The sequence below is a fragment of the Protopterus annectens genome, chromosome 4.part1, assembly GCF_019279795.1.
Source record: "Protopterus annectens isolate FY-2018-M chromosome 4.part1, PAN1.0, whole genome shotgun sequence".
NCBI lineage: Eukaryota > Metazoa > Chordata > Ceratodontiformes > Protopteridae > Protopterus > Protopterus annectens.
The window spans coordinates 798015839-798040749 of NC_056734.1; the positions used below are offsets into that span (position 1 = coordinate 798015839).

The following is a 24911-nucleotide window of genomic DNA, read 5'->3' on the forward strand; positions in this document are numbered from 1 at the left end:
GTAGATGGGCATCTATGTGTTCCAGAGTGTGTATATATATATATATATATATATATATATATATATATATATATATATATATATATATATATACATGCGTATGTATATGTGTGTACATAATATGTATGTATGTATAAATGTATGGATGGTAAGGAATAGAACAATTTTATATGGATATAGATTGGCATATAGGATTGCTGGCAGTCAAGCAGATTTTGACTGCATGTGGTTCATTTGCAACCTGTGATAATGAGGTGGAGCCAACTGAATATCAGTATTCCTAGTTGGAGACTTAGTCACACAGTGGACTGGTTCAGGCCATGGTTTGCTAGATACACATCCATTGTTTTCCTCTAAGTGCTGTTGTGGTTGAGATTAGTTTTGTGTCTGATTGAGAGATATGACAAAAAAAAAAAAACAAGTCATGGGATGGGTAGCCTTTGGAGCTCAGTGCTGACACTAGGTGGCTTGTGTGTCAGTCCAGTGCATAGTTTCATGATTGTGGTGGGTGTAGTACCTTGACAGGAACAGCACTGGTTGCCATGGGGCTAAGCAGCATTGTCAGCTGTGCACCTCTCGAGTGCTAGAGTTCCTAAAAGAAAACATATACAGAGAGCCCTAGCTCGTTCCACAGCAGTTGAGACCTTTGGGCCCAAGCATGGCCTGCTGCCTTGGTTGTCTTGAGTTTGCAAGTTGTCACTAGATGTAGGCAATCACACAAATTTACAATATGGCTTAACCATCTGGTCTTCTTTGGTGTGAGTTAGGGGACATAAGCACTAGAAATGTCCTTGGACCTATGATCGGCATTTTACTCGGGTATCATTTTGGTGTGAGTAGGCAAGTAATGGCAGCTGGGGGCTATGTAGCAGTATACTTTTAAATCTGTCCTGGTTAGCAGGAGTTAGTTGTTGTGTGGTAATTAGGTGGGGGCCCTAGTAATTTTATGGGGCTTCCTTGAGTATTGGGTTTGTGAGTGCAGTTGGTACGGGGTTGTCTGTCTCGCTAGTTGCATGCTGCAGCCTTTATAAGTTTACAGGAGTGGTCCTGTTGACTGCACAATAATGGTGCAGCATGACTGTGGTTGGAAGATTGTGCCTTGTTTTATGCATCTGCCAGTTTAAGATGGTGCCTCATTTGTTCAGCTTGGTAGTTGGTTAGTTTTATCACGCCCTTACATTTGTAACTGGGTGAGTGGGCCTTGTTATAGTTGATAGTGCCTCCAGGTTTACAGATGTTTAAGGGAGACTGAGGGCATTATGCCTGGGGCATATCACATGTTGTGGTCATATGCATCTTAGTTGGGCCTTGGGGGATCACTAGGGAGTAGATGTCATGATTATGTTCAAGCTGCCTGGTGGGTGTTTTACGATAAAGTAATATTTAATTTGCAGTAAGTTATGCTTGGTTGTTATGGGGAGTTTTGGCAGCAGTCACAGTTTTGTGTACAAGATGTTTAGGGCTGGGGCTAGTCCAAGAATGACATGGCATCTGTTTGTAGGCAGTCTGCAGTCAGAAGCCACATGGCTACAGGGTTTTTTTTATCTGGCTGATATATGTTGGATCAGCATTCTAGATGATTCTGAAGTTGGTTTGGCCAGCTGGTATAGTGTTCTAATCCAACATTTGTAATTATACTCTCACACCATGGAAGATATGAATATGTTTTGCTAAATGTCCCTGAGATTGTCTCGTATCTTGCCCAGCCAAGTCTGTGTGTGTGTGTGTGTGTGTATGTGTGTGTGTGTGTGTGTGTGTGTGTGTGTGTGTGTGTGTGTGTGTGTGTGTATAAAATAGATTAAATAAAAATTCAGTAGTAAGTTGTGGTAGAATTCAGTTATGCAGCAATATCAGCATTGTAGTTTCACACTATTTGTCATTTAAGAGCTGTGCCTTGAGACAATTTGTGGTAAGGTACTAGCAGAAGAGGCTACCCTCCCCATCCCCTTGCTTTGTCAGCATGAAGTAGTGAGGCATGGATACATGGGCAAATTCTAAGGGACATAGGAGGATTAAGATGCTTATGGAGATGTGGATGTGGAGGAATGTTTGTGGGATGTGAGAGAACACTCACAGGCAAGAATAGGCTAGTAGATGGGGGAAGGGATATATGCACATATAGAGCTATGCATGTATTTTATGTATTACAGTATATGCATATATAGATATATTTAGATATATGTACATTTATACTATGCTGTTGAGCAGGTATAGGTTGGCAGATTGTTATACAGGTATAGGTGGGACCTAGGTTTATGTGGTGGGATGAGTATGTTTTTGAGCATAAGTGCATATATTTCTATGTAGACATGGTCACAGTTATAAAGGTTGGTGTCTATGTATATTATTAGATATAAAAATAATTTGTAGGTAAAGGTGGCTAGTATCCAGAGTTGAATGGTCATTTGGATGGACCTCATCACCATTCCCAATGGGGGAAAGGGAACAAATTGGGGAGACAAAGAGGTAACGTGTTGATTTTAAGGATGGCAGCAAAAGGGGTGGGTCTCTTAATGGGAAACGGGACTAGTTAAAAGGAAGGAGATTGTGGCTTAAGCAGATGCAATTTTCCTGTAGTGGGCACAGAGGGAGCAGAAGATGAAGAGAAGGTAGAGAGAACAGATCACCTGAATATGGAGAGGTTTTAGCATGAATAGATGCTGCAGAAAGGAGTTCCAGCAGATGCAATTAATGTGTTTGATTTTGTGAATGGAGCAGCAGAATTGAATCTCAGACTACATTATAGCTAGCTGGCATCTTCACGGGAATGGGTCAGGTTGTAGGAGTATTACCATGGGGAGCATGTCATTTAGCACAAGAGAAGGGTATATCTATTACACCAAGTAATTGTGTAGCACTGAAGGAAGATATTAGGTGGGAAATTTGGTCAGATATTAATGTTCATACAGATGTAGAGCAAGGATGAGCCAGCAGCTCTTGGTGGTCAGAACTTGTTGTCTAGGATTAGGGGTATGTATATTGGGGTGCTGTCCAAGTAAATACAGTATTATTATTACAAGAGGCACATTAGAGAAGTTTTTTTTTTTCTCTTCCTGGTAAACATCCTTGATTACTGGTGAGCTTCAGTTTTAAGAAAGGGTATTATGAGGTGTGGTAGTATGGCATTTTTTCCACTTTAAATATAAAGGTTAAATTGGTACAAGGGGACTTTACCCATGTGTGCAAATGGTAGGGAATGCCTGGACTGCAACTTATACTTGTGGTCAATGAAAAGGAAGGCAAGAGAGGTTTGTGAGGTTTAATGACCCTTTGTATGGTACAAGTAGACAGGAAGGGTTTATGGATAGGGAAAGTGAAGTTAGTGTGGATGACAGCCATTTAATCAACTGTTGATAACTGGATGGGCCATTCTTGGGAAACTTTAGATGGGAGGATCATGCAAATAGGTGTTTTATTTCAAATTTATATAGGAAGCCCACTTACTCCAACTCATTGCTTCATTATTATAGTTGCCACCAATTACACCAGAAAAAGTCCCTTGTCAAGGGACAGTTAGATTAGCAAGAATAATCTCCTCTTTGGAGACATTCTTTGGTGAAGGTGAAAAACTAAGAACAATGTTACCAAAAAAAGGATACCCAATGTAAATTTTGGAACATACATTTATGGAGGTTTATGATAAAAGGACAAAAGGGATTTATAAGCCACTGGTAGGAATGGGATGCAGTGTTCTGTCAATGGACAAACCAAACAACATGCAATTCCGGAGAAGTTGTATCCTCACTTATAGTAATTATGTGGGGACTATAAGGCACATTTTATTTAACACCTGGAAGATGTTTGACATAGGTGTCATGGACTTAAATAGGATTGGAAAGGCACTGACACTGAGTTTTAGAATGGACTGGAGCATCAATAAATTTTTAGAATGGAGATGTACATCTATAGTCTCCACTGTACATAATAGGGAAGTGTCCAAATGTGGGCATTCTTCCCAGTGCCCTTCTATTTTACAAGGTGAATACATCTGGTTAAATGAGGTGGGTACTATCTAGTGCCCCAGAAAATGATATTGTGAAACAACAATGGTGGTCTAGTTGGCTTTATGATTGATGTGCAGGTAATTTTTTATAGGTAAAACCAAAAGGGGCATTAAAGATAGACTATATGTACATTTGAGAGAAATAAAAAAAAATAAGAACAGAAGAACACATTATGGCACATTCAGAAAAAAGACCATAGTTTTTATGGTAGATGCCCTTGATAATGATTTGAGAGGGGGCATTTAACAATTAGATTTGAAGTCAAAGAGCTTGAATGTCAACTGAAAATTAATGCCACTGGTCCAAAGGGGCTAACGATCATATTTCTATTAGTCTTCTGAAGTTAAAAGCACTTACTTGCTAGGAATATTGCAATGTATTGTGTGGGCATTTTGCAATTTTATTTCATTTTATTTTAAATTTTTTTCAGCTATGTGTACATTTTTTGTACTTTGTTTATAACTCAAATGCATGCATTTTTGTTTGTCTCTTTAAGTTTTTTCAATTAACTAATTAACTTGTTGATTGATGAGTAGTTTTCTGGGGGGAGGTGTTTTACCAGCACTATTTAAACTTGCTGTATATGTGTGCGTCTTTTAACTCAGAAGAAGTCCCATTGATGCTGTGGGAAAAAAGTGCTTAATTGTGGATTATTAAACAAGTTTTTGATTTAACCTGTAGTCGTTGGTTGTTTCTTCTTATTATACAGTGGATTTACATTTTGAGTTTTTTTCTATGGTGATGACACAAACTTCTTGCTTTTGTTCTTCAAGTTTTATTGGGTCCTTGTTCGTGGCTATATCATTGAGTAAGTTAAAAGTTAGTTTAGAGTTGGAGATGAAGTGGTCTATAATAACTTAGGGTTAGTTCATTTGCAGGAGCAAGGATTTTGTACTGGAAGCATTTTCCATTGCAGTTCATGGTATTTGATTTCATGGACTTGAGGATACTGGCCTCAGAGGTAATGTCGGGGCTGGTGTTGGCAAGGCAGGTGGGGAACATTGACTGTTGTAGTGGTTATGTTGGTGCAGTAACCATGAGTAATGGTGACTAAGTAAGTTTTCAGTGCAGTGGTAGAGGTGTTTATTTGTGAAGGAGTTTTCCACTTCATAAGTCAAGGATTATTATGATAGTGACTGAGTAATTAATATGCCTGGGGGAAGGAAATGATGCAGTTTGTATACTTAATGTGCAGTTATCCCTGAGGACTGTGGCTAGGGTAATAACCAGGACTGTCACTAAACAGTATTGAATTATTTTCGGGGGGGTATAATTTTATGTTGTACAAGGGTACAGGGTGTCTCACAGCATTTAACAGGCTAATTGTGTTGACAATTATTGTTGGAGTGTTCACCTTTCAGGTAAGATATGCTGTTGGACAACTTCATTGCTGGTCATCATATGTGGGTTTTTCAGATACTACGTCACTGAAGGAGTTTTATATACTTTGGGAAGTTCATTTTGACTGAGCAGGCTTATAGGAAGAGCAGCACTAAGGTATGCCTAGTAAAGGGAGGCAGCTCAGTAAATGTCTAAGTGTTGGTAGTGGATGAATTAGTTGGCAGAAGTTTGTTGGTGGGCTAGTCATGCGGTGGTTATGTTTAGGACGATTGTGGAGCTTAGAAGGTGGGGTGGTAAGGTATTACATTTACACGGGGTGTAGGCTAGCTGATACGTTGCAGAAGAATTTAATTGAGGTTGTATTTAAGGGCAAGTAAGGGATTGTATATGGTCTTTAGTATTGAATTGGGGTGGGCTGAGTCAGTAGTTAGTTTTGGGGTTGGTTGCTGTAGTTCTCTCTATTAAGGGAAGATGATCAGCTCGGTTGTGGCTGTGGCAGGATGGCTCATTACCGAGTTTTAATTCTTGAGCATGAGTTGGAAGGGCACAGAAGCATACATGGGAGTTAGAAGGTGTGCGGCTTAGAGTGTACGTGCATGTGGCACAGCTAATTTGCTGATGTTAATAGTTAGGGAGGAATGATTAGGTTGTGGTTCTGGCCAAACTATTAGGGATCAGGCTGGAAATTTCAGATTAGGGGTAATGTTATGTTGGTCAAGAGATTAAATGGATTAATTGGAAGTTTGCATCTAGTCTAAGGCCATGGAGAATGGTTAGTAATTGTGAAGCACAGATTTGTGACAGAACTATTATATTCATTTAAGTTTTAACAACAGGGTGCTGGTGTGGCATAGGAAGGATGATGGCATTGATGGGAGAGTTAAACAGAGTAATTCAGTGTGCATTTCACTAGGACTTGGGGGTGAGGACAGCCCTCAGTCAGGTTTCTGTGGTAATAGGAGTTGTAGACAGAGTTTAGTGAAGTAAGGAGGAACAGGCTGACATTTTGGCAGCCTGGTAGGTGGAGGAAGGGAATTCTCATTTTGTGGATGAAGGGAGGGCCTTCCTTTCCCCTTCATTCTCAATGCAAAGATGGAAGGGAGTGATTGGGTTATGCTGCTCCTTGTTGGGTTCTAGATGGTAATAATGAGCAGTATTTTAACAATGCTATGTCATGGTAGGTTGATTATACTGAGGTGAGCAGTTGGTTATGCTGCCTCCAGTGGTTATTTTGGTTAATATTAGTGAGCAGAATTTAATCTGCCAGAAAAAAAACTATTATTGGAGGTGAGTAGAATCTAACACTGCCAGGTCAAGCTATTATTTGTTGTCTTCAAAACTGTGAATTATTTGAGGCGGTTGACTTCATAATGAGATGGAAATATTTGTGCATCATTGGGCTTCTCAATAAAATCTGGTCACATTGGTTATGCTGGCATGGTTGTTGTGTCTAAGCATGGGTTCAGAGACAGAATAACGACTTGTCACAATTGCTACTGCACCCAAAAAGGCCATCAGTTCCCTTTAAAAAACATGGTAAAGTATACAGATTTATTACTCTTACACCCACCGTGAACATAACTGTGTAGTGTTAAGAAAGCTGTCTGCTTACCAAGCAGACTGAAGTACTTCTACCAGGATACCTTCTTTTCATACTTCAAACACTAAACACTGTTCCTTACCTAGCAGGCAGAACTTTAATAAGGAAAAAAAAAAACATCCAGTCTCTGTTCCTATATATCCAACGTCCCTTCTTTGCAAACAAGTTTTAACAAAATTTCAAAGCAGTCATCATAGTTTCAAACAGGAAGGAAAGAATTAGACTCCCCATATTATTGGAAATCTGGACATATATTTAAACTATGTTCAGAAATCCCATAAATGAAAACTTCCATGAGATGCTGAACGGTTACAGTAGAAATATTTTAGTGGTAAAATGTAAGGGATTAACAGAAGATTCCTATAGGACTCCATCACATCCATACTCACAAAAGTTGACCCTGACATCAAACTACTTCACATATTATGTAAAGCCACAAATGAAAGCTGGATCAATAGAAACCATTGAAACCTTGAGGCCAGTGAGACAACACCCAATAGTAGTCACAGTTGTTTAATTAAAACAAAAAGCAGAGTAAATCTTCAGGAAAAGTGCACAATAAATCCTCTAGCGCCTTGGCTACCATTAGCCTTTACAGAGTATGTCTTTCCCACCATAAAATTGCTTTTTTATACAGCAGAACACACCCAACAACCATTATACAATTAAAACAATTAAGATCTTAAAGTCAGCTTATAAAAACATTTCTAGTTGCACTCTTTGTTAAGGTCCTTTGGATGTAATGTATTGGATTTTACAATAAAAATGGATTCTTTTTTTCTTAAATTATATTTAATACCTTCTGATGTCAAATATTAATTTTTAAATTGTTCCAACACTGGGGCCTATAACTCAGTTGGGTCCCCATTGTGGCAATTATAAAAGTGCTCAGCCACTGGACTAAACTGTTTGTTTTTTCTTATCTCTCTTACATGTTCTTTAAGTCTTGTGGCAAAGCTTCTTTTACTTTCTCTTACATAATATTTTCCACATGGGCATCTTAACCCGTATATTACTCCTTCACTATTACAAGTAAAATGACCTTGCTCTTGAAAATGTTTTCTATTTATAACTGGAAAAGTTCTAACTAAAAACTGGCAGGCTATACAATTACCACAAGGCGGCGTCCCTTCTTTTGAACACCCACATGCACCAACATATCCTTAATATTTCTTCCTTTTTATAAGAAAAATTCAATCTAATATTTTTCAAGAAGGGTTCTTCCCTTTTATAAATGCCCAATAATACTTCACTATATTTTCCAACCTTTCTGAAAACAATGTATATTTTTAGATAAAATACAACCTTTCCCCCTCATTATTACTATTCTGCCTTCTGTGACTACTCCATTTATTATAACCGCTGCTTTTTCATTAACTTCATGACCTTTTTATACCCTTCCCTTACTTGACATTCCTTATAACCCCTATTTAAAAACATAGTAATTGCTTTTCTTATTTCTATTCTTGTTCATCACTACATAACCTTTTAACTCTAAGAAATTCCCCATACAGTATAGATACTGTTGTACGGGGTGGATGACAACTAGCACCATACAATATGTGGTCTTATTGTTCATATTTTCTGTATATTTTTGTTTTCCCTTTACCATTCTTCTCACCTTCTATTGTTACGTCTAAAAAGTGAACTTTTCTCCCTTTCTGTAACCCAACAAACTGTATTCCAAATCTATTTTCATGCAAGCTTTCTATAAACTTCTCTACCTTCTCATACCCCCCCACATATAAAAATGAAGTCATCAATAAACCTAAAGTGCTTGATCACAAATTTCCTATAGAACTTATTTCTATATAAGTAGATGCTTTCAAAACAACCCATAAAAAGATTGGCATACATAGGGTAAAAGCTGCCCCCATAGCGGCACCTTGAATTTGTTTATATAAGGACCCATCAAATTCAAAAATATTATTATTTAAACAAAATAAAGTTAGTTGTTTGACATATTGGGTTTTTGGACTATCCCCTAAGAAAATCTCCATTGCCTCCATACCAAACAAATGTTTAATGTTGGTATAGAGACTAACAACGTCCAACACCACAAAATACATACTGTATTTTCTTCCCACCTTATTTCTTTTACTTTGTCCAGAAAATCAAAAGAGTCCTTAATATAACAGGGAAACTTTACTATCTCCTTAAGCAAACATTGATGTAAGAAACATGCAAAATTGTGGGTAAAATACCAACACACCGAAACTATGGGTCTACCTGGGGTGTGTGTGTGGGGGGGGGGGGGTCACTTAAACTTTTATGGATCCTTGGCACACAAAAGAACTTGGCCATTGAACAATTTTTACTACTAAACTTTTGTTGTACATCCGAGGATATAAAATGCTTCAATCTCACACTTTTGTGTAACAGTTCATCATATTCTTTTAAGGCTCTTTCATATTCTTCAATTTCTACCTTTTTATATATATTTTCATTACTCAAATGTTGATCACACATTTTTAGATATTGTGAAAAATACATGACCACTAGCTTATCCCTCTTTATCTGCCATTTTAAATTCCAATTCATTATTAGCACTTAGGTTTTTGAGACTGCACCATTCATCCTTTCTCATGTTCTATTCAATTTTATTTCTAAAACACAGATAATACTCTTTTTCCACAACATGATTTAACGTATAATAAAATTGTTGCACATTTTCATTTCTAAAAGGGGGAATAAAATTGATTTTACTAGCAATCCCTGTTGTATCAAAAGTACAATATACATTCATTTCTATATTTGAATTGCATGAAAAAAATATCATCACTTGATTCCACTTGTTCACTACTAGTCATTTCTATAACATCATTTACTGTGCCGTTTTTAAAGAAATTACAAACATGTAACTTACGAATTAGCCTGAAAATCTCCCCCTAAATTTCTTGTAGCCTGGGCAATGCCATGGGGATAAATTTCAGGCCTCTGTTTAACATAGCCTTTTCCATTTCATTAAACTCAAATTTAGACAAATTGATTACATATTCAGAATTGATATTTACAACATTCCTTGTTTCAAAGTTAGTCCATTTACCTCTCTTGTTAGAATGGGAACCATGCACATATTCCCTTTGATAGTCTTGTCCATGCCAAGCTGTATTTGAATGTAAGCTAACCTGTGTTAAGGAACTTAAGGGCACCCTCACAAAACCTCAAAGGCCTCTGAGTTGTGGACTGAGATTAGAAGTTCAGCAGCACAAAGTGATGGTATCTGCAAAGTCACAGAAATATGATGCCCGTGCTATAACAATTCACCTTTCCTGTTGGAATTCATAACCTACATCTTGTTCATTCCCACTACTGAGGAGATCCATCTGATTACAGCAGATGTGTCTACATTCCTATAGGACTCCATCACATCCATACTCACAAAAGTTGATACTATATTCTGGCCAACTACAGAACCCCTTCTGTATTGCCAGCAATCCACTACTTATACATAGACAAACTTTTGTCTCTCACCATTGAATCAAACACTAATAAACTTGAAAATGTGTCCATCTGTAAACTGGAAGACTTGTGGTTTAACAAATATTCACAATGCTTCCTCAGTTTTATCAGTCCAGTTACCTAGATCAGACATTACACTCCCCTACTAGGGTCCCAAACTTACTAAGCCTCATCCTTACAAATATTCTATCATCATGCCCCACAACCATAGATCCTCCATGTCTGATCAGATTAGATCATCACTTAGTGACTTGCAACATCAGGACTCAAAGCACAACAGTCCTTAATGCAATTTTTTTTTAGTACTTTGTTAAGGCAAACTTACTACAACAACTTGATGACCTGATGTAATTTAAGTGTCCCACCACCTCATGGACTCATGGCAAATGCCACTGCTTTTATAGAAAGTTTCTGTTCTTACTTCAATTTCTGCATCAAATCATTGGTCCTGTTTTCACATAAATACAATGCCAATTTCAAAGAAAAATGTCTGCGGTGGAGTTGTAGTATAAACATACTACATAATAAAAGAGAAATACACCTCAGCCTTAGGTATAAACTGAAAACCACAAGCTCCAAAAGGAACTCAAGAAATTTAACAAAGAACTCAGAAACAGAATCAAAACTCCCTAGATTTGGTATGAATTAAAAAGGATAACCATAAATGCTTCTTCAACTATCTTATGAATCCTAGGAAGATCAATCATCAAGATCCATCACCACAATACGAGACCTACTCTTCTCCAGAGGACACAGCCATCATACTTACAAATTGATTCATTTCAGACTTCTCACTCTTATCCCACTCCAGTATCCCTGCACTAGAAATCAAGTCCACACTCCCAAATGATTAACAAGGTACAAGTCCTAAAAGCTCTCTCACTAAGGTAAAAAAGACACTAGCTCATTAGGGCCTGATAGTGTACTGGTGTGCTATCTAGTCAGCATCCACCTCCTAGACCAGTTCAGTCTCACAGTGTAGAGAATAGCACTGATTGTTCCCTTTCACAAGAATGGCGCAACTACAGACTCAGAAAACCAGCAGACTGCTTATATTTAGAAGTCTTATCTGTAAGAAAATAGAACACTGTATTATGGAGCGCATAAAATAATACTGGCTGCGTATATTCCCTGGACTCATCCAACAAAGACAAGTAGCTCAAAACAGGTAAAGGCTGAGCTTATGCATAAGAAATCAAATTCATTAAATAGAAGTTTAGTATTCAAACTGTATTTTTAAAAGTTTTTCAGCATTGTCTCCTTAAGATTTAGATGTGTTACGGGATTATTGTTCTTATTAGTTGATTCTGGTCAAGTGATGCCTATAGTGAATGTATTTAAAAGTTGCTGCTTTTACACTCAAACTTTTTAATATATCTGAGCAAGCTCTGTTGTGTGAAAGCTTATATTTGTTGAATAAACTCCTTGTTTATGGTATCCTTAAGCAATGATTTTTTTACAACATTAATCCCTAGACTCCTGTCAGTTTGGTTTGTTGAAGAGTAGAGTCTGCCTACTTAACATAGATGTCTTCTTTGAAAAGTCATTCTGGCCTTTGATGGGGGTTAATGTGTGCACACATAGTACACTTTCTATACAAACATCTCCACCCCCCCCGTCTATGGTTCTAAGATCAAATCTATACTGCTCTGGAAGCATCTCCATTGCTACTGTCATGGAACCATCATATATTCTAAACTGCTTTTGACATTTATTGACTGATTTGTAATGTAATTTTAACCCACTCTCAGAAGTGATTATTATGTAAGATGTTTTGATTTTGTATCTATGTCTGTGTATAACTAAATAATATTTTACCTGGCACATCCTTTGTCTAATTATCATACTAGCTCAACTAAGATGCACTCTATAAATATTTTATTTTGTTTCTGTTTATTATGGAGCTTTTCTTGGTGGGCCTCCACTGAAAACAGGTGTCGCATGGCTCAGTCAGGCAATCCCATTAAACAAATTCAATAAATAAATAGATAAAATAACATAAAATAAAATAAAATAAAAACCAATACAAAAAAGAAACTGGACTCTGTGTGTAGAACAAACATGACCATTGTTCAAGTGATGCTATTAGTAACATGTAACATGGAAAGAAGAAAGCAGCCAAAATAAGCCTTTCCAAAGGAGAAGTTAGATGAAGGCAAGACAGCTATGCCATTCCTCATGAGGGAAGAGGCCACACCATCCACTTCACACCAGGGTAATGATGTGAGATGTCTGGCTTCCAGATAAGCCATATCAGCTTTAAAAGTATATTAGAAAAGATGACACTATAAGTAGAGCTGTACTGAATATTGTAAAAGTTGGAGAGGAAACAACTCATACTTTGTAATAACAAGTGCCTTACTACACAATCTAACCAAAAAAGACAACAAATGCTTTAACAGTTTTAGTACCATTGCATTATAGAACAATTGTAATGAGGTCAACATATAGCCATGTCTTGGGTGATCATTTACCCATAATACAGGGTTTATGAACCCTTTGACACTTTTGCCTAAAACAGAAGTCCTATTGAAATGCATAGCAATGTACACAGTGAGTCAGATTATAAAGTGAACTAAAATTCACCAGTACCTACTGGTAATGCTGACTATTCAACAAAGTCTCTAGAAACAGTCCCTTCACAAAGAATAAACTCGATGTGAATAACAAAAAGGCTGTTGCTACTGTTTCTTAGAGTGGAAATTTCCCAATATATCCAGACCAAGGCATTCCTTTCTTGTGGAAAGTAATATATGAGCTCTACCAGTTCTTAAAAGTGAAGAAGTTAAGAGCATCTGTATGTTACCATTAAACAAAAGAGATAATTGAATGCTTTAAGAAAATGCATATAGGACAGCGCAGTAGTGCAGTGGTAGCATTGTCGCCTCACAGCAAGAGGTTCTCCAATTCAATTCTTGGCTGGGGTACCTTCTGTTTGTAGTCTTCATGTCCTCCCTGTGTGCATGTGGGTTTCCTCCAGGTGCTCCAGTTTCCTTCCATGTTAAAAAGACATGCATCTGGAGCCTTTCTCCCTGGGCCGCTGCTGATAATTGGCTTCATTCCAAGTCAGACTTTCCAGGTAAACAAATGATAAATAAAATAAATGTTGAAATCTATCCTCTAGAAATTGAAGATATAATAGATAAATTAGAACCAGCTGCTTCCATACATTGTCTTTGTTTTAACAAAAGTATCCTAAGACTCAAACAGATTTATTCCTTTTGAGCTGTTCTATGCTGAACATCAATTAGGCTTACTATTTATAGGAAAATACAATTGAAGAAATAGTGTTTAAAACTGCGACAATGAAAATAAAATGAAATAAACACTATAGTGTGCCTGAAGGAAGACATGCACTCTACAAGCTATAATCCGACCTGTTTAATAGGCAATAACAACTCTAAACATATGGACAGATAAAATTGACAAATGGATCAAGTGCTTTCATCCACCCAGCATGTGAACTTCATCAGAATCAATCCTATGGGAAGTGATTTAATACATGAACTAGACATAAGATTAAAATATCAAATATATCTATATGTCTAGTTCATGTATTAAATCACTTCCCATAGGATTACAACTTTATATAAAAATATATAAAAAAATAAAAATATAAATGGTTTGAAACACCTACATAATCTATACATTCTCTGCATATGTATGTATTTTATTTTTATGCAACTTATTATTAATGAACCAGTTGCTATGGGTGTGTTCATAATTCATTTGATTATTTTAGTATATATGTATAACGGATTTATTTGAGTGAAACTGACTTGAATATGTATACTTTGGTATTTTAAGGCTGTATCTTTTTAAATGGTTTTATCATTGTGGCGCCAAAAAAGTATAAATGAGTTTTAGGTCATTGCATAATTGATTCTGATGAAGTCCACATGCTGGGTGGATGAAAGCGCTTGATCCGTTTGTTAATTTTATCTGTCCGTATGTTTAGAGTTGTTATTGCCTATTAAACAGGTCATATTATAGCTTATAGAGTGTGTGTCTTCCTTCAGGCACAGTATAGTCTTTATTTCATTTTATTTATAGGAAGAGAAACATGGAAAAAGGAAAATACTCCCTTTCAAAAGTGTGAGAAAATATAATTCAGACTTGTATGATAGGGTCAGAAATGTAATGCTTATTGTCTAAGCTCATAAATTCAGAGCCCAGTAAACACAACAGACAGCATACAAAGAAATGCTAATCCTAGAGAATATAAGGCAGAGGATGAACTGTTTATGTTGGTGCCTTCTGCTGAGAGCAAATTCCTTTCTAAGAGGCAATGTCGTTTTGAAGTGATACAAAAAGCAGGTGAAATTACAAGATGACGCAAAGTATAATTGTATTGACTTCACAGATGGAAAATGAAATTTCTCTAGTATGTTTGAGGAAGAGGTTAAAAAGCTCACAACATATAGTAAAGCAAAAAAAGGTAAGGTACTTTTAGTATCCTACAGACAGGAAATTAAAGAATTTCTACTCCGGAATATGGATGTATTTTAAGAAATGTCTAGCAGAAATTAATCAAGCACAACACTTAGACAATCACTGGAGAAAGATTACGTGTGAAGCTATATCAGACCCCAGAGTCCCAAAAGCAAGCATTTAAGGAACAGCTACAAGAAATGCTTAAGCGCAATGTCAAATAAAAATCTCAGAATGAATGAAATAACCACATTGTACTGTTAAAAAATGAACAGACTAGATACTTCAACGACAAAGCAAAAAGCCACCAACTGGACACAAAGTAAATTCATTATAAAACCAGAAACGAACTTCAAAATTTACAATCACAAAGTAAACAATGAAATGTGAGCACTTTCATTTAATTAATATTAAACTTCATCAGACAATACTTTTAAAAACATCACTTCCTTTTATAACTTCCTGTAATTCAAAAAAGCCTGCCATATGGCTCGTCAAATTCACGCATGCCTAATAGTACTAAATGGGGAAATAAAATCTAGTGATTGTCTATATATTAAATTATGTATAGACTCAAAAGTCATAAAATATATACTTCAATTATGAATCAAATAGCCAGAATTTATATAGATTAACTATATAAATAATATATTATTATTTAAAAAATGTATATATATATATATATATATATATATATATATATATATATATATAGGTAAATGAATGTATGCACAAATATATATAAATTAATATGAATTAAAGTAAATTAAATTCATGCTTGCCTCACAACAGTAATTAAAATACCCATGATATTAACTATTCTAAAATTATTTATTAGTTATATACAATAAATAATAATAATTTAATTAAAAATCTATACATATATATAATAATAAATTTTTTTATTTTAATCTTTAATTTTCTTTCTATTTAATATCTTAAGTTTTAAAATTGGGGCTGTTGAACTACGTTCATTAATTCCTGGCCATATGTCAGCCTGTACTTTGATTTGACATTGTAACTCTTTTTGTTCTACAAATAACCTCCAAAGACATTTGTCATCTACTTCTACATGATCAATTACTGTAAAATGGAACTGGTGATCTATAAATTCATTAATATGTTTTGCTAAGGCATCATTTGTTTTATTTTTTTTTACGGAATATTCATGTTCATAGATTCTTTGTGATAACATTCTCTCTGTTTTTCCTATATAAAATATAGGACAAGAGTTACACATCGCTAAATATACTACTGCTTTAGATTTACAATTATATCTACATTTCAAATAATATTTTTTATTTCTTAAATGGAAAGCATGTCCTTCTTTAATTTTGAAACACCAATTGCAGGCTCCACATTTATTCATCCCTTTTACTATATTTCTATTTTTTGTTATATGGGGTTCACTTTTCAGTATGTCTTTAAAACTTCTACCTTTTCTGTAAACTATTTTTGGTATATCTCCTAAATACTTTTTACATTGTGGTGCATCCATAAGTATTGTCCAATTATTAATAAATATTTCTCTTAATAAATAATGTTCTTGAGAATAAGTAATAATTAAAGCTTTTGCAAAATTATTCGTTTCAACTTTACTTATACCATCAATAATTTGGTCATTTATTATATTAAATGTGTCATTATTAATAGTCTCTACTAATTTTTGTTTAAATAAAATAGGCTTAAAATGACCACTTAATCTTTTATTAGTTACTTCTAATATTAATGCATCGACTAATACTTGTGGATAAAACTTATTGATAAACATACTTCTTAGAAAATTACATTCTATTTCAAATTGTTCAAAATTAGCAATCATTCATGCAGCTCTAACTAATTGTCCCTTCACTACAGATTTTTTCTGATGTTCAGGATGAGAACTATTATAGTGAAGAAAGCTGTTTGAATATGATTCTTTTCTGTGGATAGCTGCAATATATGTTTCATTTTCTAAGTCTTTCATAAATTGTATATCTAAATAGTTGATGCTATGTTAATTGATATTCCATGTAAATTTTAAAAATTCTGTAGTTTGACTAATATATATTAAAAATTAATTTAAAACTTTTATGGTACCATTCCAAATGAGGCAGACATCATCTTGAAAATGATGATAAGATTTAATAAATATAAAATATTGACTATTAAAAATATATTTTTTCTCCCATAAAGCCATAACAAGGTTTGCATATGTGCCTCCACACGGAGAACCCATTGCAATACCTTTTTTCCTGTAAAAAATATTTTTTGTCAAACATTAAAAAATTATTATTCAATACTATTTCCAAAAGTTCTGTTATAAGGTTAATTAATTCTTGATTAACACGATATTGAAACAATAATTCATTAACCCATTCAAGTCCTATTGTTTGTGGTATAACTGTATAGAGATCACATACATCTATAGTTACCAAAATATCATTTTTATTAAATTCTGCTTGTTCATGTGCTCTAAAAATGTCCAAGAGTCTTTACATATATATTTTTCGTTTTTTTAAAATCTTTTTTAACTCATAGTCAACATATTTAGCACAAGCTGATGTAATAGACTCTCTCCCGTCTACTAACGGTCGCATTGGTGAATCTCTTATATTTTTATGTACTTTTGGATTTCCAAAAAATATAGGAATTCTGGGAGATATAATGTTGAGATAATTAAATAAATGTATACCTATACGTTTATCTAAAAACAAATCATATATTTGAGCATATATTTGTATATGCTATATTCAATTTGTTTATGGATATCTGTTCATAAGTATCAGTTTCCAAAATTGAATTTAATTTATAATTATACAATTCATTACTCATAATAACAGCTCCTCCACCTTTATCTGGCTTCATGATTCTAGTTTTTTTCCGTTTTTAATGTTGTTAAAATTTTTTGTTCTTCAGAATTCAAACTTGATAAACTATTAGTTTCTCTACCAAATTTATCTAAGCATTTCAATTGATATTCACACATTTTTTCATATAATAAAAGTTTTGGGTGCAAGGGTGGGTTAAAAGTACTACTAATATTAAATTTACCAGACTCATTGTAAATATTATCATGATACATTAAAGTAAAAAGACCTTGATGGAACAAAGGTGTTGCCTTTAGCTAATAAACTGGCTACGTCTTGATTAACTTCAACTTCATAAAAATTAAAAACTTTAAAATCACCACCTTCATTAACCATAATATGTTTACAATCATCACACATTGCTCCATTGTTGCTATACAGATAAATATCACATACACTATTAAGTTCATTTGAACTCAACAAACAATTATGTTTACAATCATCAACCATGATTATATTGTTGCTGGACATTTGAATTTCATTACCAGCATTAAGTTAATTTGGATCCAACCGACAATTTAAGTTCTCCAATGTTTGTCTTTGGGCTTGGCCCCTTGAAACCCCGCTGACTTGATGGTTGCAATAAGGATTTTAATTTTTTAATCTTTCAGACCTTCTCAACTCTAGAAATTCTTCTTCATATGTCAAATCAATATCTTGCCCAAAGTCTCTATGTTGCCCCAAGTCTCCAGGTTCATCAGATCTAATGTCCTTATTTGATTTATTATTATAGGCATATGGTTTATTTCTTCTTTGCCTCCCCTGGGTGTTTTGTGTCAGCTATTCCATTTGCATACTGATTAAGATCTCTCTCTAATTTATTCATTTTACCAATTTTCAATTTTGTAATCTGTTGCTCAATTGTGTTATATATTCTAAGCATCTCATATTGTATATTATCATAAGAAACATCAATTCTAATGTCTTTATCAAGTCGGTCTAAATCAACCATGAGCTGATCAATATCTATTTGGTTATATTTTATTATTAAGTTAAGCAGTTATTTTCTGCTCTTATCATACAGTTGCAACAATTCTGTGTGAAATGGAGAATTATAAACCAAACCTGTGGGGTAGCGCCAAAACTGCAACCCCTTAGGTATAATATTATGTTTAATGCATTCTCTTAGATATGCATTCTCCAATTGCAATTTTTTACATTTAAGTAATTTGTAGTCATAGTCATTTAATTTTGAATCTAGTGAAGTAGTACCTATACATGGCCCGCCTGAAAAGGCGAACAATGATTCCAGCCATTCATTTAAAACTGGAATTTCATTTTTTTTATTGTCTTTATTCCTAGAAGAGTGCCCTAAGGCACGAGATGGCTGGTAAACTCTATTATTACCTTGCACTTGCGGCTCGGTATTTTGCATCTGGTTTTCCAAACCCGTTTTAGAATTATTGTCAGTGTTTAAATGATTTCCATTTCCTAGGCATGCAGGCGTCAGCTTAAAATTACAGGCACCATTAGTTGTCCCAGAGTGCAAACTCCCATTTGCGCTATTAATATCTGCAGCATTAAGTATCTCATATAGACCATCCACTCGCTGAGAAAGCTTTAAAATTAGAGCTGTTAAATTTCCAGTCGACCCTTTGGTCCTGTTAGAAACATCCTCCAGATGTACGGCACTTTCGCTACCATTAGTAGACGACATAACTCAAAAAACGAACAGACTAGATACTTCAACGACAAAGCGAAATGCCACCAACTGGACACAAAGTAAATTTATTATAAAACCAGAAACGAACTTCAAAATTTACAATCACAAGGTAAACAATGAAATATGAGCGCTTTCATTTAATTAATATTAAACTTCATCAGACAATACTTTTAAAAACTTCACTTCCTTTTATAACTTCCTGTAATTCAAAAAAGCCCGCCATATGGCTCTTTAAATTCACGCATACCTAATAGTACTAAATGGGGAAATATAATCTAGTGATTGTCTATATATTAAATTATGTATAGACTCAAAAGTCATAAAATATATACTTCAATTATGAATCAAATAGCCATAATTTATATAGATTAACTATATAAATAATATATTATTTATCTATTGAACCTAGTTGACTTCTTTGAGATTGTCACCAAGGCCCTGGATGAGGGAAAGTTAGTACATACAGCTTACCTTGACCTGGCCAAGGCCTTTGACCCAATCCCCCACTCTGACATCATCAAAAAGCTAACACAACTTGGCGTTAATCCCTATCTAGTCAGATGGGTGGCCAACTGGCTCACAGATAGGACACACAAGGTTAAAATAGGCACTTCCACCTTCGACAGCAGACCTGTCACTAGTGGTGTTCCCAAGGGATCTGTCCTGGGACGCCTATTGTTTGGCATATACTTCTCAGAGGTACAGGCACAGACAAAGGGCCTTTGGCTGACTATGTTTGTGGATGACTGTATGTTGGGTGCTGTTACTGACTCCCCACTTGATGTTAACATACTGCAAGAGGGTCTCACAGCTACAAATAACTGATGCCAAAGAAATGGCCTGAAGTCAAATACAAAAAAATGTATTGTCATACCATTTGGCAAAAACATAGTCCCTACTGATTACCACATCAACAGCAACCCCCTAAGCACAAAACCTGTGATGAGAGACCTGGGTACTCAGGTTGACAACAATCTCACTTTCGGTCATCATGTGGTAGCGGTGCTCAGAAAAGCCTTTTACTTGATTCATCTCATAAGTAAAGGAATTGCATCCAGAAAAAAAGAGGTTATTACCTCTCTGTACGACTCCCTTATTAGACCAATAATTGAGTATAATGCCCTGTTTGGTATGTACCTCTCCAAACACCTGCACCAACTGTAAAGGTCACAGAAATACTTCACAAAGAGAATCCATGGCCTCCATCAGCTATCCTATGTGGACAGACTTACTTCTACTTGGTATCATATAGATTTTTCAGAGGTTGTCTGCGTCTCCCCTTCAAGGCAATATCAGACCCTACCCTACTAGAGATGCTCCATATCCGTAAGTCTAACTCCTCACGCATTACCCACTCAATAGGCCTAAATCTAATATGCGACATCAACAAAACCTGCTGGAGAGACATGTTTGTCTCCCAGAGGCTGCCCCATCTATGGAATAGACTTCCCATACATGACAAACAGAGTACCTCACTGACCCTCTTCAAACGCAACCTTGATGAGTGGATGGGAAACCATAAATTTGTCCCAGGGGTTCCACCTTTGTCCCTCATTGACAAGGGTGACAGGTGCTGACTGAGGTTTCTTTTTTGGGGATAAACTCTTGGCTAGGCTTGTAAGGGCCCCAAGGATTTGCCTAGTAACCTCTTATGATCCTAAAACACATCATTGTATAACAGATTTGTAGAAAGGGGTTATCTTCCAACCTTGGTGAATAGGCCAAACATTTTGAGGTAATCAGATATTAAAACCAATACAGATAACTAAAAGAAAAAATAATATAACAATAGTAAAGCAATAGATAAGTCAATGGCAATGGTTTGCCGAATAGTATGATGTCATTCTGTAGACACATTTACCACTGAACATATTTTATGCAGTAACTGGATGATTGCATTTACCAATGAAGGGTTGAAGAAATAATATGGTGAGAAACCAGCTTTTACTGTAAAAAGCTCAACAGTTCTCAATGTAATTTTTCAGAGTAATCAGAAATGCACACACACACAGAGGAAATGGTTCAAATGTTAATCTCCCAGAGGTGTGATTACCTGGTAGTTGTCAAACACTGGGAAAACAACAGAAATTGGAAGAAATGTTTAGGCTGCTGCTGACTCTTTCAGCTGCTTATCAAAAATGTGGTCTGTACATCCAGCTGTAAAACCTGTCACACACTCATTGCTGCCTCCAAACCAGAATATGAACATTGTTTCTCTATTTGGGAAAACAACTCATGTAGTGCTTTAAGCAGACATTCAAAAGATTTGACTAATTTAGAAGTTTTCATTTTCAGTTACTGATTTTATTTTTCCAGATATAAGACGTGGTAGTTTAGAAAAGTCTAGATATTAGAGGTGATAGAAGAGATAGAATGTCATCATTATTCAAGATATGGAAACATGGACTGACCGCAAACAAGATAAAAGGAACAAACAACAGCTCAGATCGTGTGATGCCACAATAAAGGCAAATAAAAATTAGCGCTTTCTTCCACTTTTATTTAAAAACGTGAACTTCTTCAGAAAAAGACAAAGTGCCCTCCCAAACACTTGTCTTTTAAATACACCATACAGGATGTGATGTCATAACTCATCCGTTTACAAATGAAAAAATTAATTTTAAATATCTTTAAAAATTGATTCCAAAATCTATTATTGCTATATGTATTTAAATTACCTATTAGAATTAAATAACAATGTTTATAAAACATAAAAATGTATAATGTATCAATCATACACTTACAAACCAACACATGTAAATCCCAGATGAAAATATACATCAGAATCACAATTAGTTTTTGATATGACTTAGACAATATACACTTATATATATATATATATATATATATATATATATATATATATATATATATATATATGTATATATATATACATAAACACACGTATATGCATACACCCATAAATAAGTATACACACACATATACCTATATAGAAATAAAGACATTATAGACTGAAATGTATGGCCTTATATACAAAATGAATACTATCACAATGATTTATTTCAAAATATACCTAAACTAGATACTAGTACATGACACAATACGCATTAGACCTAAATTGAGTCGGGTGATACCTATTGGTGGCACTTCCTATAGTCACCAAGGTAGGATTATTAGAAATGTCCTTAGTTGTTCCATTTAGGTCTAATGTGTATTGTGTCATGTACTAGTATCTAGTTTAGGTATATTTTGAATTAAATCATTGTGATAGTATTCATTTTGTATATAAGGCCATACATTTCAGTCTATAATGTCCTTATTTCTATATAGGTATATGTGTGTGTATACTTATTTATGCGTGTATGCATATACGTGTGTTTATGTATATATATACATATATATATATATATATATATATATATATATATATATATATATATATATATAAGTGTATATTGTCTAAGTCATATCAAAAACTAATTGTGATTCTGATGCATATTTTCATCTGGGATTTACATGTGTTGGTTTGTAAGTGTATGATTGATACATTATACATTTTTATGTTTTATAAACATCGTTATTTAATTCTAATAGGTAATTTAAATACATATAGCAATAATAGATTTTGGAATCAATTTTTAAAGATATTTAAAATGAATTTTTTCATTTGTAAACGGATGAGTTATGACATCACATCATGTATGGTGTATTTAAAAGACAAGTGTTTGGGAGGGCACTTTGTCTTTTTCTGAAGAAGTTCACGTTTTTAAATAAAAGTGGAAGAAAGCGCTAATTTTTAATTGTTTGCCTTTATTGTGGCATCACACAATCTGAGCTGTTGTTTGTTCATTATTCAAGATATTAATGAAGTAGTTAAGGAAGATCAGTATTAATTTATAGGGGAACTAACATCGCTGAAAGTTTTTTTAAATAGATAGTGATGTGATTACTACTTTTTATATTAGCATTTGCAATGAACTAAAGAATTTTCTCTTTTATTACTGATTAATCACGTATCACATGACTGCCATTTATTAAATTATATTTAAGAGTTTTACTTTATTTGTTGCTAAGATAACCAGTTTTTGCTGAAAGTGCTAATTGCAGAAGTGAAATCAGTTAACAAAACCTGCTAAGTGTTCCTGGCATCTCTATAATGTTTTTCTTTTCTTTGTTTTAATAGTGTTGTGGTTTTAAAAACAGAATAGGGCTGCAGAAGTATTAACTGCATTTATCTTTAACTCCCTGCCATGCTTGTAATATTTTACCAGGCTGCCTCTTCAGAAATGATGTGTAGTATACCTAAATTATTAAAAAGATACTAAGTCAGATAAACCTCACAAAATGCAGATGTAACCAAATATATAATTACTCAATATGCTAAACAGGATAAACGCAGACAGTAAGAAGTTCAAAAGGTTCTTCTTTAGTCTGCTGCTTTTACCATCTTAACCCCTCCAAAACAACCGATAAGCAGCCAATCTGTGAATGTTTGTAAACTATGAGCCAGACTCAGAAAACTTTGTAATGGGGAAATTTACATGGCTAACTGCCATACGTAAGATATGTTTGAGACATACAGATATGCGTATGGCAACCGTGGAATGGTGAGCTGCAAGGACTGGTGGCTGTGTAATGACATCATAAGGAGCAGAATCATTGAAATCTGTGTTTTTTATGCAAATGAAGCAAAACAAGATGACAATGATTCATAAATGTATAAAAGTTACACCTTGGAGCTGGGGAATTGCTAAATAATGTTAGGGGTTACATCAAATAATTAAATGTGTATTTGTGAGAATCTCTTTTTGTTGCTATGGTCCAAAATGATGTGTACCTTCAGCTCCATATGTTTTGTGTCATCTGACTGTGATGAATTTTTCATGGACTTCACAACACTGACTTTGTGCGCTGGTACCATGTGGATAGGAAGACAGTGAAAGAAATTGTAGGCATCTGTTGGCCTTTTCTGCAGCCTGTGTGAGTCATGTAACACCTATCCCAGAGGATACCAAACTATGTGTGGCTTTATGTTTATTAGCTAAAGGGACCATTCAGCATCTTACTAGGGGCTCAGTGGGGGCTATCTTAGGCATCTGCCATGAGAAAACACCATCAGTTTTTCAATGGCATGCTTCAGCACGTTGGGGAGCATATGTGTTTCTCACCTACCATAGAAAAGAGAAGGAACACTTTGCATTACTTCTGTGATGAAGCCAGTTTCCCTGAGCTACTGTGGGATTTGGATTAAACCCCTATTGAAATAAAGGTCCAACCTGGTGAACTGGAAAGGAATTACATGAAATGCAAAGGGTATTACTCTGTCAGTTGCCAGGTGTTCTGTAATGCACAGGGTATCATCTACAACATCTCTGCAGGTCATCTAAACAGTTATCATGGCTCTCATATATAGAACACCTGTCAAATGTACCAATGTTTTGCTAGTAGTAACTTCCTCCAAATGGAGCCACAGGCAGGGTACTGGGCCAGCCCCCCTCCTCCATCAGAGCAATTTCAGCATCCTATTACTTGTATCTCTCCCTCCATTTACCGTCAACACTGTTCAAAACTGTCAGTGTGCATACAATTTTCTTCTTTTC

The 24911-nt window shown here is 34.9% G+C and overlaps 1 protein-coding gene across 1 annotated transcript in view; it reads right to left on the reverse strand.

The window, feature by feature from the left end:
- The window catches only part of MED12L (mediator complex subunit 12L), a 919119-nt gene that overhangs the window by 91330 nt on the left and 802878 nt on the right, over positions 1-24911 (reverse strand). The gene's annotated exons all lie outside the window — the stretch shown is intronic.